The 14,915-nt window shown below is 29.8% G+C and overlaps 1 pseudogene; it reads right to left on the reverse strand.

The window, feature by feature from the left end:
- Positions 1–260: 260 nt before the first annotated feature.
- Positions 261–12,939, reverse strand: LOC105292459 (annotated as a pseudogene).
- Between the last annotated feature and the right edge of the window lie 1,976 nt (positions 12,940–14,915).

Here is a 14,915-nt window from a genome sequence, read left to right on the forward strand (position 1 = left end):
ATGGAGGAGGAGAGTTGGGATGAGTTGGCCAAGGGGTCCCATGAGTGTGTTGTGACCATGTGCTAAAGAACCAAATATGTATTACTTGCCTTTGGATAATACATAACCACACATCTATTTAATTGCTGTATGGCCTTTAATTATTAAAATTAACATTATTTTGAGCATATAATGAAAAAATGTTCCTCAAAAAAGTAAGGTGGATGTTGATCATCAATAGCACAAAAGATAGAGATGTTGGAAATAATTTCACGGTTCACTCAATAAGAATATGAGGACAAAGTTGATCTACATTCATGTATCCACAGATAGGTGAAGGGTCTCAGGAATGTTTCCAGCTCCTTCCTTGATCTGTATGCAATTTGTCTTCCCATGTTTGCCCATGGAATTACTCGAGTGGCATCATCATTTTCCATGTGGTACATTAACTGTTGCAAGCCAAACTCTGTTTCTGGATTTCCTTTTAAACATTCTTTTAGGTCTACTATTCCCTCACGATAGCTCTCAGTATGGAACGAGCAGGACAAGAGTCCCACTTGAATGTGGTTATCTTCTGAAAAAATGTAAATGTCCCCAAGATTTCAGACAACACAAAAGCTCTTGTAGGCAGTCCTGGCTGCCCAGATTATGCTATTTCCATTTATATGGGTCAAGGAGACTTTGATAGTCTCCTTTTATCCTGTACTAATGAGAGCTGAATACTGGTAAACAAATTCCACCTCAGATCTAGTGTTTTCTATCACCTGGCTCTTCCTTTCATTGTGTTTCTTTTAGAAAAAGGGGCTGAAATGAATGGGTATTGTTACCCATATAAGAAAGACCCTAGTAGCAATGTCATTTTCTACTGAGGGTGTTTAGATCTTGTAATACAAAGAGTTGTTTGATGACTTTCATCCTATGACACACCTGATTGTATGTCATAGGCATCAATTAAAATGGTGACTCACTAAAGTCTACCCAGTGTGTGTGTGGGGGGGTGAGGAGTGGAGATGCCTTGGTTAGATTTAATATGAGCAGAACCTTTTATATATTAATAAGCTGAATCAGCGAAATTCGCTCAAATTCCAAAAATGTGCTGTGGAATGTTATCTCTATTTAGTCCAGAGTTGGGTCAAGAAAGGTAATACCCTGATGAACAACCTTGGCTAATGCATTAGATGCCATCTTGTTATCTTTAAGGACTTTGCTAGAAAGCTCTACTGTTTGGGGGTTTTGTTGTTGTTGTTATAGTTCATTTTCTGTTGGACACAGTCTCAAGATAATCTTCCTCCCTAACTCATTAATAAACTCATTGACTTCTTTAAACATATTTTTCTCCAAGCCTAAAAATTTTTTCTACATATTCTCTTTCATAACTTTCTGTGCTAGTATATCACCCAGGATCTTGAAATTAACAGCAAAGTTCTTGTTTTTTTTCTTTCTGCTTCTTTTCTTCTATGAGCACCTGGAAGATGGCTTCTTTCTGTCTGCATACCCGGGAGATGTTGGTAGCTTTCTCAGACACAAAGAACAGCTAGAACAGATAGAACAGCAAAGAACAGATACAGAATATCTAACATTTCTGAACCTTGCTTTCAGTTGCAGCCGCTGATGGAATTGGCACCTACCCTCCAGACCTTAAGAGTTCTGGAGACTAGAATTCCAAGATTATGGTGTCAGCAGGTTTGGTTTCCACTGAAACCACACTCCTTGGCTTGCAGATAGTAACCATCTTGCTGTGTCCTTATATGGCCTTTCCTCTGTGCATGCCTTTTTAACTGTTTTTTGTTTTGTTTCGTTCTTTGCTTTTTTATTTTATTAATTATAAAAGTAACTTTCCAGCCTAAATTCAGATATCGGTGGAAGAAAAATAACAAAAGAAAAATCTTCAAGTCATATAATAAAAACCTGAGAGTACAGGCTAAGTGTGTGTGTTTCAGGGGAGGGAGACAGATAGATGACCGGCCATCAAGGATAAAATAAAAGTGTTGAAATTGTCCTTACTAATAAAAGAATATCATAATTCTCATAGTTTTCATGATTTCTATAAACATTCTATAAATTAAATACTTTAAAAAGGTTTATAAGTTTTCGTAGTGCTTCCAAAATTTTGAGAGTTTGGAACTGTATAAATTCACAAAAAGATAATTAAAAATGAGCAAATTATTTCCTTCTAAACCATCACAAAAATCTTATGTTTGCTAATATACAGTAATTTCTTATTTATAGAGAAGTTGAGTGTGATCTTTATTTTAAAAATTTGTTATTAATAATCTGTATATTATTTTAATTTAGTTTTTGGTATTTTTCAATAGATTGCAAAGTTCTTATGGAAAGCCAGGAAACGTAAATAAAATAGATAAGCTATGGTTTTTTTATTCTAGTTCTCCATGATCTAGATTTTCTTATATTGTCTTATTTTTATTTATTTCTTTGATTCAAAACATATTAACAAAAAATAATGCTTCAACAGAGTTTTACCTACCAGGTAAAGGAAATCTGGAGTACTTGAAGTTTTCTTATTTCATCATTTAAACAGATGGATCAAATTGATTATTTTTTTGTTAAATTTGTACAGAATTGAGATATTTTCCAAAATTATGCCAAAATAATTATTAACTTGAAACAAGTTATAAATTTTAAAAGAACGTTCTGAGGACTTACCAGAATTAATATATTTTTTTCTTAATAGTAAAACTATTTTTTAGTAAATATGGCAGGAAGAGAGAATAAATCAATATACTACCAACCATATCAAAAACTGTTTAACCAATAGTTTAAAAGAAAAAGAAAAATTGTCAAGTAATAACCATTTTTTAAAAAATGTAACATTATAAAAAACTAAGGAAATATTTATACATTATCAAATTTCTTCATTTGGGATTTCCTCAGGTTGTTGTGAATTTAACAATTTGTATGTTTTTTTCTCTATTACTTTTGAGATGATGTTCTTTTCTTGAACACTGTGGAGATACTGGTTTTAGTAGATAATATTATGAAATTAATTTCAGAGAGTTCCAGTGTCACTGGTGTATGGTAGATGGAATTATTTTACAACATTAAAAATATATGAGATAGTCAAGATAAATAATTTAAAATATGCTTATATTAGTCTAATTTTAGCATTTTTTAAAACAGGTGCAAATAAATGAAAGAAAATATTATTTGTACATTATATATATTTTGGTCTCAAATTTGTAAATAAAATATACAGGAGATTAATTACTATAACAATTAATTTTGTAAAAATTTTCTTATTCCAATAGAGATTGAAAGAGTAAATAGGGCTATTGTAAAAAAAGTATTTTTTAATTAAAAAATAAGTAATGATATAAAATAATAAACAAACTATTGCTTACTGTGATGAATGTTAAATATTATTACCTAGAAAAATTAATTCTGGATATAAATTATATATTCTAAGTTATGATCAAGAATCTGCTAATGACTTGAATAGAATATCAAGTACCATGTCTGGGGAAATAGAAAAATATACTATTTTTAAAAATCCTAAAAAACAAGTCACATGTTTTAAAATGGATTAAGGAGGAACTAGGCAAAGAATAAAACATGCTTTGTGTATAAAATTAAATATTCTAATTTGGTGTGCTTTCCTAAGGAAAGTTATAATATGCTAAATATATCATTAAGACACGTAAAATCACACATATTAATACTGTCCAAATTATAAGACTGTAACTCTCACAAAAAATAGCTGTATATGTCATTTCAAAATTTCAAACATTTTAATAAACATCTCTTCAATATTCCTAATTACAGATGATTGCTAAGAAAACAAAGGCCAATTAAATTAATCAATTAAAAAACAATAAATTTGACTTGAAATTTAAGACATCTAAATTGTCACTGAATAAAATTAGCATAATTATAATCAGCTTTACTTCTCTCTGGCTAGGTATCCTAATCAGAATAAAAAAAAGATTGCTTTGTACCAACTTTTAAGGTTCTTAGAAAGGTTGTAAACATTTGGCATACACGATCACAGAAATTTGATGAAGGAATATAAACCATTAAGTTATTTACTTATTCTCTAAATTAACAAAATTAATATATTATATAAATAAAAGGACAAATATAGAAGTTATTTAAATATAGAAGTAATATAAAATAATGTTAAGGACTTGCACTGAATCATAAAAGCATTAGTAGTAATAAGAAACTAAAATGTTATTTTAGTTTCTTATTCTTTGTTTCATTGTAAATTCAAAAGCCAGCAAAAAAAACACAATATAGAGAAGAGGAAGTAAAAAAGTATTACACAAAAATGTATATAAAAATATTTGATTAATCCATATTATTATAAAATTTGTTAGCACATACATATACATTTAGTCCCAACAGAAATAAATTTAGTATAAATTAAATGCTATCACTTAATAGCTATTAGGTGATACGGGGAAATACTATTGCTAGAATAAAAGGATTATAAAACAAACTGTATATTATGAAATTTAACAGGCTAATTAGATAAAAACATAATGCTTGGAAATAGTAACTTTATTTTATTAGCATTTTATGTGAAAAATATGATTGCAGAGTTATTGATATGTTTGAGAGTATAACAATCTTCTTAGGGCAAAGGAACATGATATGACTCAAAAGACACAAAAAGTTATATTTTGAGTTAAATTTAGTCAGATAATAAAAGCCTTTGACTGTCATGCAAAGAAGTTTTTACTTCCTTCTGAAGGCAATGAGAAACACAGAACTATTTCGATGACTTAAAATATCCATTTAAAAATCTGAAAAATAACTTCTGCATGTGGGTGTTTAATACATTGCAGCAGTAAAGGAAATGGGTAGATACGTCTTCTAAAAGAATAGGGCATTAACGTAAATCTGACTTGGGTAAAGTTAACAAATTTAGAATAACTGAAAACTAATCGTAAAAGTGCATATATTTCTGCTCAAAGCTCCATTTATTAATTCATCAAATACTTGAGTAGCTACTTTGTTTTTGAAAACATGCAATGTGTTGAAGATACAAGAAGGAGACAGCACTTCCTTTGTCTCAGATTTGCTTACAGAAAAAAGGGAAAAATAATTTCCTAATTGTAATTGTGTTGACACTGGGAAAATTCTGGTTAAGCACTATACCTAAGTAGCTTTCTTGTGTAATTAAATGATGTTAACTAATTTGACTAAAAATACAGAATATTTGATGATTCATAGGGGCCCTTTGCAGTGTACTCTTTTCCTAGAAATGTTACCATGTTTCCTATGATAAGGAAATATTTCTACGTCCTAAGAATAAAATACTAGCTCTCCAATGGTGCAAGAATAGGAAGAAGATACTTCAAATGACAATAGCAATAATAATAACTCAATCATTAATAATGCTATAAAACAATATTTCTCAAATCATTTGCTCTTGAGAACTCTTTGCAACTTCAGTGTTGAGTGTCCAAACAAATTTTATTCATATAGTAGCTCTGTTAAAATGTATAGTATTAAAAATTAAATCTGAAAAAAGTTATTAATTCACTTGAAATATTAATAGACTCATTTCATACTTTATTAAAATATTATACTTTCCAGAAGTAACAAAAAGTAGTGACAAGAATGACATTGTTTTATATTTCAGCAAATTTTCTTAGTAATTGGCTTAATAAAGGCTGCTGAATTCATGTCTTCTTGTATTCAGTCTTTGATAATATCACTCAACTTGAAGCCTTTTGAAAAATCTACTATGCACTCATGAGAGAATGTGAGTAAAAAATAATTATCATGACAATGGTTTTGACCTCTGAAGTCCTTGGAAGTTTCTCTGGAGTTGAACTTTAGATCCATTACTATAAAAAATAACATAATAATACTATAAAAGGGAACATTGACTTTCAGGAAATTAATTAATTGTTTTGTAGCCTTGATAGAGACAGAAAAGATGAATCTATTCAGAACTAGTCAATGCCAGCTGATATCTTGGACTACCTCATGTTACTTGTCACTACATTTTCAAATTCCATACTTAATATTGACTGAAGTGAGGGCATAATTCATTAGTCTCATCCAAGAATCCTCTTTAAGAAATTTCCCTACATCGATGGACATAGTTAAATATAAGTTTGATTACCACACGATAGCCTATTTTCTTCTTATAAAGGTAATTAAGATTATAGGGGCAGAATTTGAGGCTTAGCACAGTGACTAGCTGGCTATAATCTGCCTCAAGTTTCTTATTTTTCTGGGTGTATAGTGAGTACAGATTTGTGAAAATCATTCTCTAAAGTACACTTCCCCAAAAAGTTTTACAATAGAATCCAAAAAATACCATTTTTTTTTATTAATTAAAGATGATGTTAATTATTTTTGAAACTCTTGTCTCTCATTTTCATGGAATTATTAGTAAAAATTATGCAACCACACTGGTATGTATTATAGTTATCTATCATTCAGCTATTTCTCATGCATGCTAATTAATGATGAATTTTCTTAATAACTTTTGAGTGGCTGTAGTTTCGGCATTATGTGTTTTTACATTTGTGTATGCCTACTAGTTCTACTAATATGTAACTTTATTAAGTATATCATTCAACTAAGAAAGGATCGATCTATTAACCAAGACTAAAAATAACCAAGATTATAGCAGGATTAGATACAGTACCAATTGTAATAAATTAAAATATTTAAAGGACAAAGTATAATTGCTATTCACATTTTGATAAATGCAATTTTTGCATTCATATCAATCAGAAGAATGCTGATATCTCTGGACTAGCAAAAGCTGAATATTTGAGACAAATTATTCCTAGAAACAATAATATGAGTTAAAACTTCTTAATGATATATGGGGATAATTAAGCCTATTTTAAATAATTTCATTAGTAATATAAAATGACTCCTGTTCATTTCTTTCCTACTACATAATTAAATATTATTGAGTTAGGTCCTGACATTTTATTCAGAATTATGTTTCTGGCATTTAAGTATTCAGCTCTAAATGTTAAGGATGCCAATTATATAAGCATCCATCCTTTTCACTATGGTCTCCCATCAAACATTAATGGTAGAAGTGTTAATTCATTTCAAGCAGTCTCAAATATCTGCCTTGAAGACGGTTGATACTCTACAAGTACTCTGACAACCTCTGATAAGTAATCACTCTTAAAAATATTTCAGTAAATTCAACTCATACCTAGAAGCATTTTAAATTATATATCATTAAAAAGTAATGTTTTCTCAAATGATGAGGTCATGCCAGAAAGCAAAACTACACTCTATTTTTATCTGAGACATACTCACTCCAATAAAAATGTTATAACTTACACTTCAAACCAGAAAAGATAAGTTGTGCTACACTGAGAGACATGTAGCAATCAAGGTAAATTGTTATTTATACCAACAGTAAATCAATACTATGGTCCATTTGTGTGAAGAGTATAATTTGGGACAAAAATATAGTCACAAATTGGATGTTAAACTGTTTCTACCTAACATTCTGTCCTGATAGTTAAGCAATTTTCTTCTCCTTTTAGATAGATACTTTTTAAATATGAAGGTGGTATATACTCTGAAATTAAAGATAATCTTTATAAAACAATTGTTCTGGATTATTGGATGTCCATAAGAAAAAACTGGTAGCATTAACAAAATCAATTTTAGATATACTGATTTAAATGAAAGGCAAAACAGTAAAAATACTGTAAGAAAATATAGGAGACTATTTTTAGACAAACTTTTTTTAAAGGTCATAGAAATAGAAAATAATACATTTGGTTACACTAAAATTAAGAAACTGTGTTTATTAAGATACTATTAATAGAATAAAAAGACCAAATACAGAGTGGGTAAAAGTATTTTCAATATGTACATCCTCCCAAAATTTATACCTAGAATATAAAAACCAAAAGGAAGACAACTCAATAGGATAAAAAGATAGGTACCTCATCAATACCAAAAAACAAAACATTACACACAAAATTAGTCATTAGGAAAATATAAATTATAATCAAAATACAATACTATTACACACTGTGAGAATGGCTAAAGTTTTTTAAAAGACAGAAAATTCAATTGTTGGTCAGAATGTGGAGCAAAGATATTCTTATGCACATTTGGTGAAAGTTTAACTTTTATAACCAATTTGGAAAGCTTTTTGGAAGCATCTATTGAGTTTAACATATGAATATTATTTAACAAGCAATTGCATTCTTTGTTATAATTGAAGAGATCTTATGGATGTTTGTCATTACATATGAATGAAAAACGTGAATAACAAGACTCATTGTAGGAAGCAAAAACAGGAAACAATGCAAATTTTATCAACAATAGAATAGATAATAACATGCAGTAAATTCATACAATGAACGTTTATGTAATAATAAGAATGAACAAATTACTGACACATGTAACAACAGGGACAAAACTCAAAATATGTGAAAAAATAGAGATTAGATACATAAAATAAAAGCCATATGCTTTCTTTGATATAAAATTCAAAACACAAGCAAAATCAATATTTGTGTTAAAAGTCACCATAGCGAATACCCTTTTTGAATAAGAGGTGATAACAGGAAAGGGTAGTCTGAGTACTTCTGGATTGCTGTTAAGTTGTAGTTCTTGATTTGGGTGTGTGCAATGATGATTGAATGGACAATCAAAATGCGGAATATGATTTCAATGGAACATTATTCAGCTTTAAAAAGGAAGGAAATTTTGACACAGACTATAGCATGGATGAACCTTAAAGTTATTATGCTAAGTAAAATAAATCAGTCACAAAAGAACAATTATTTTATAATTTTGCTTGTATGAATTTCCTAGAGTAGTGAAATCATAGAGATAGAAATTTAAATGGTGGTTGCAAGGAGCTAGGATGATTCTTAACTTATTTTTTAACTCTAAAAGTTTAAGTTTAAGAACTGAAAGAAGGAAAATATGGGTGCCAAAAAATAATAAAATGGAAGAGTGGTAGGTATGGCTGTAAAGGTAAGCAAAGACCTGACTATTTGAAATCCTGTAAGATTGTTTAAGGATTTTGAAATATGTTCTAAGAGCAATATGGAATCCCTGTAAGATTTTAAGTAAAGAAGTTGAAAGACAAGTTTTGTATTTTATGAGATTACTTCAATACAATGATAAGTAATATCAACACTCTCAATGCAAATATAAGTAAGCATTTATATGGGTAAACTGGTAGAATACTTATTTGGCATAGGCAAAGTAAGATGTAATCTTAATATGGTGTTAGCAGTTAGCAAAGAAAAAAAAAGTGAGTGATTCAAGAGAAATTTAAAACGAATTTAATTGTAAATTTATATAATTAAGTTTATATGAAAAAAGTCCTCTAGAATGAATCTTTAGATTTTTAGTTTGAGGAAAAGAAGTGTGATAATAACATTGATTTTCACTGGGAATACTAGAACAATGATAGTAGGAGGTTAGATCACAAATTCTCCCTCTTTTAGGCACATTTGTTTAAGGTATTTGTAAGAGATTCAATGGAGAAATAAGTTATTTAGTAGTTATATAAATTTGAAGTTCAGAAGTGTTGTCTGGCTTGGAAATAAATATAGGTGGGGATTTCAGTAGTAGATGGCAATTAAAAAGATAAAAAAGTGGAGGAATTGGAGTAAATTTTTAGTTTTACGTATATATGATTACACAACTGACAATTTTATATTTTAGTTTTTACAGGTGACTTCACATATTGACAAATTCAATATATTAAAATCTTTATTAGCAAAACAATGATATTTTGTAGTCTCATTAGTGCCTCTACTTTTCTTGAGACTGTCATATGAAAGATATAAAGTTAGATTTTTAACAATGTTCAATTTTTGGAAAGCATTAAAAGATGTTACATGAGAACGAATAATAAAAGTTTAAGATGTAGTTTCCATATTAAATAATAGTTCCATTGTGCATAATTGGAGATTTATAGAGCAATGACTTTGCACATTGCTAATGCTAAGATTGCATCAACTTTTGAATATGAAGATAAATAACCACGACTGTGAGGACAAGAGCATGCATCAAACATCCCAACAATACATCTCACTGAAACACAATTAATCTTCCACATACCGATGGTGTTTAAAGCTGAATCATTGTTGAAATTATCTTGTCCTGTGGGACAGTTCACTAAATGGTAATGTGTTCATAAAGTCAGTTTCTAGATAATATACTGAAGATTTAGCATTTGTAATTCCACCTATTTTGCTAGATTAGACAAATTTTTATACTAAAGATTATTTGATTTTTATAAAAATATATAGAATAAACATTCATTTAAAAACGAAGGCAAATATAATGTATTGGGAAATGGGATACTACTTTAAACTAACAATTTAGTGTTTTCTTTCCTGGTGGAGCTATTTTGTAATGGAGAGGCCACCTTGTGGACATGGAGCTCCAAAACCCTCAGTACTAAAATGTCTCCCTTAACATTAAACTGTGTGATGAGAAGTCCTTCATATCTATCTACTTATTTTTTGTTATAATTTATCATATTGTAAAATTATTTGATTTGCATAGTGAAAAAGGAAACTCATTTCAGGTATGAAAGCTGCAATTAAATGTCCTTTTTCCATAGGTACCAGTTTCCCAGGGGATTAACTATGAAAAGTTTCTTTTACATTTTATTGAAGCATATGTGCATTCATTCTTTTTAAAGAAAATCATGTTTATAATATATATTACTTTAATACATGAATTATTGATGTGATATACTTTGAATATTTTTATACATCTCTAAATATGTTTATATGTATATTTTAGTAACTCTATAACAGCCTCACAAATAACAGTAGGTTAATTTGACAGTAATGAAATGAGTGTGGCAAACGTTGGCTTAAATAAAATTGGGAGTTATGCAACAGCCAGATTAAGATGATTTTTGAGGCTTGATAAGACATTTCCATTAAATATACACAATATGAATATGCAATTCTGGAATTCAATATAAGAATATTGAAGAAAATCATTATATTAGATGATTTATAATGAGTTCTTTGGAAGAATAGAAATATAATTTGACAAGGACATAGAAAAATGTAGAGGGGACAGAGGGATTGTGGGAGATTGATTTTTTGTTCGTTTGTTTAACAATAGGAGAAGGCCTTGTGAGAATATGAGATCTGTGTAAAAGTAAAAGAGTAAAGAAGGCACACAAGTAGAAATTGGGTAGAATAGCACAACAAAAACATACTTAAAAACTACAGTAATGTCAGTAGTATGATATCAGTACAAGGTTATATATATATGTAGTGTAATGGAATAAGAAGTAAAAAAGGAAAATAGAATAGTGCATTTAAGATCCCTTTACTTAAGATGAAGTCACTATAGCCATGCAGTAGGGAAAGGGTAGTCTTTTCAATTTTAATTAATCAACTATTTTTGATAAGCTTTGTGTTTACAAAAAAAAAAAAATGAGTAGAAAGTACAGAGAATTCCTACAAAATCCTTTCATCATCCCTTCACTGAGCTCCCCTGTTACTAGCATCTTGCATTAAAGTGGTATATTTGTTGTAATCAATGAGCCAATATTCATACATTACTATTACAGTGCATAGTTTACATTAAAGTTCATTCTGTGTGTTATAATTCTATGATTGTTAACATGTATCCACCATTCCAGTATTATACAGACTAATTTCACTGTACCAAAATTGTCCTGCTCTCCACTTATTCATTCTTCCCTCTGCCTGAACTCCTGGCACCACAGATGTTTTAAGTGGCTTTATAGTTTTGCCTTTTCTATAATGTCTTATAGTTGGAATCATACAGTATGTAGCATTTTCAGATTGGCTTGTTTTGTCTAGCAATATACATTTAAGTTTCTGTCATGTCTTCATGGCTTGAGGGTTTATTTCATTGTAGTGGTGAATAATATTCCACTGGATGGATAAACCACAGTTTATGTATCCATTAACCAACTGAAGAATGTCTTGGTCACTTGCACTTTAGCAATTATGACTAAAGCTGCTATAAACATTCATGTGTGAAATGTTGTGTGGACATAACTTTTCAACTCATTTGGGTAAATACCTAGGAGCACAACTGATGGATCATAGTTAAAGTATGTTTACTTTTGTAAGAAATTGCCAAACTATCTTCCAAAGTGACTAGCATTTTGCATTTCCATCAGCAACAAATGAGAATTCTTTTCCATGTCCTCATAAGCATTTGGTGATGTCAATGTTGAATTTTCGCTATTCCAGTAGGAACGTAGTGGCATCTCCTTGTTTTAATTTGCATTACCCTGGTAACATATGATGTAGAGCAACATTTCAGATGATTTTTGTTATTTTTACATCTTCTTTGGTGAGATGCCTATTGAGATATTTTACTCATTTTTAAATTAGGTTGTTTGTTTTCTTATTGTTGAGTTTTTAGTAGCGCTTTATATATTGATACCAGTCCTTTGTCAGATACACCTTTTAAAAATGTTTTCTCCAAGTTTGTGGCTTATTTTTTTTTTTTTTAACCTTTTCACAGCATCTTTCTCAGAGCAGAAGTTTTAACTTTAACAAAGTCCAAATTAACAATTTTTACTCTATGTATAGTGCTTTTCGTATGTAACTAAGAAGTCAGAGCCAAATCCAAGGACATCTAGATTTTCTTTTTTGTTGTCTCCTAGGAGTTTTATAGTTTTTTACTTTACATTTAGGTCAAAATTTCACTTTGAATTGTTTTTTGAGAAGAGTGTAAAGTCTGTGTCTATTCATTTTTTTGTATGTATATGTACAGTTTTTCCAGCACTATTTGTTGGAAAAAAACATCCTTTCTCTTTTGTGTTGCCTTCATCACATATCTGTTGACTCTATTGTGGTCTATTTCAGAGATCTTTATTCTGTTTCACTGATCTATTAGGATATGTTTTCATGAATACCATAGTGTCTTGATTACTGAAGTTTTATAGTAAGTCTTGAAGTCACGTAGTGTAAGTTCTCCAATTTGTTCTATTCCTTCAATATTGTGTATGCTCTTCTGGATCATGATCAAGTTGGGAAGAACTTACATTGTCATAATAGTGAGTCTTTTTATCCATGTAATATCTCTCCATCTTTTCTAAATTTTATTAGCAGTTTTATACTTTTTTCATATAGATCCTATGCATATTTTACTTGATATCTATCTTAAAATTTCTTATTTGAGGTGCTTATGTAAATGTTATTGTATTTTTAACTCTCAATTCCAACTGTTTGTTGCCGAAATACGAAAAAGCAATTGACTTTTGCATAATAACATTTTATCCTACAACTCTGCTATAATTGCAGTTTTACAAGTAGGTTTTGTTATTGTTCAGGTATGGTGGGACCAAGATATCAGGAAATCACTGTCATTGAAAAGATATTTCATTACTCAAAGTTCCCAAGCATAGGTAGCATGATATACCATACAACACAAAGCCATATGAGGAAGTACCATAGACTGTCAAAAGGCAGAAGGAGTGAGTGGAAAGCATGGGAAAGAGGTTATACTTTGGTTTCTATGAAAGGCAAGGGAAAGCAGAATAGGCAGATTTAGGACTAGCTAGTTTGAATTTCAAGGGCCTTTGGGGTATAGGAGCTTTCTCTGGTTGTCTGATAACTGGCCCTGAGATGATTAAGGCAAAGAAATGTTGCCTCTTGCAGTTTAAGGGTTAAATAGAGGAGATGATTGGGAGTGTGGACTCAGGATTGGTAAATTTGCATGTGAAAGGTTGTCTCCAGAAGAAGACATTTGCTTTCTCCTAAGAATTGGCTAGCCCCCAGATGGATAATATCTCCTCAGTCAGCAAGGCCCCAGAACATCAAGAATACAATCAATCAATCAGTCAAGCAATCAATCAATAAGAAAATATAGTTAATACAATAATTAACTCCAAAAGTTTTGTTATTGATTCTTCAGAATTTTCTAGACAATTAAGTAAACTGTAAACAAAGACAGTTTTATTTCCTCCTTCTATATTTGTATACTTTTTATTTCCTTTTTTTTTTGTCTTAATTCACTAGTTAAAACTATTTGTACACTGTTGAAAGGACTAGTGAGAGGGAAACATCCTTGTATTATTCCTGATCTTAGCAGAAAAGTATCTAATTTCTCACCATAAAGTATGATATTAGCTGTAGGTTTTTGTAGTTGTTCATCAAGTTAAAGATATCCCTTTCTATTTCTACTTAGCATACTCTTTTTAATAAATGGTGCTGTATTAATTGGATATTCATCATAAAAATAATTTAGAGTCAGAAATTACAATAAACACAAATGACTTCATGAAATGACTTCAACATTTTCAGCCTTTTTTAGTGGTCAGAGATTACATAACATTCTTTATTCACACTTGCAGACATCATTTTTATTTTACACCAATCAGTATGTTGTATTTGTGTGAATCTTGTTACTATTTTGTTTGCTTCTGTTAGCAGATGGTCATTTATATAATTATATTTTTGTTGATTTAGAGAAAAAGGTACAAATAGTCAGAAGGAAGTAAATTTTGTATTGAATGAATATACCACTTCATTAGAAACAAAGTTTCTCTTATTATAATTGAACTTTCTGTTCCTGCCAGCTGAGATAAAGCCATAAATGTATTTGAGAAGATATATGCTAGGGTTTCTGAGAAAAATAAAATGAGTGTCAGAATGCATTGTTCATTCAAACCACTACATACAGAAAAGCACTACTGCTTCTACAAATATTATTTTTGAAATCCATACAAAATAAAGCATAATAGTTACCAATGTACATCAGATAAAATATGTGAGCTCACTAATTAAGTAGGTATTACTTGAAAAAACTCTTACCAGATTAGTTGCCTTAATACTTGAAATGTTCCAGTTAGAATAAATAAAGACCTTGTAATATATCTATATTGAATATTTTCTGACAAGACGTTTTAACGTTTTCTTACTTTATCAAGTCAAGTGATAATAAATTCCTGGCATTTGCCAAACTAAGCTTTCTGAATTCCTATATAGAATGACAAC

Source organism: Pteropus vampyrus, unplaced genomic scaffold (assembly GCF_000151845.1).
Source record: "Pteropus vampyrus isolate Shadow unplaced genomic scaffold, Pvam_2.0 Scaffold57, whole genome shotgun sequence".
Taxonomy (NCBI): domain Eukaryota; kingdom Metazoa; phylum Chordata; class Mammalia; order Chiroptera; family Pteropodidae; genus Pteropus; species Pteropus vampyrus.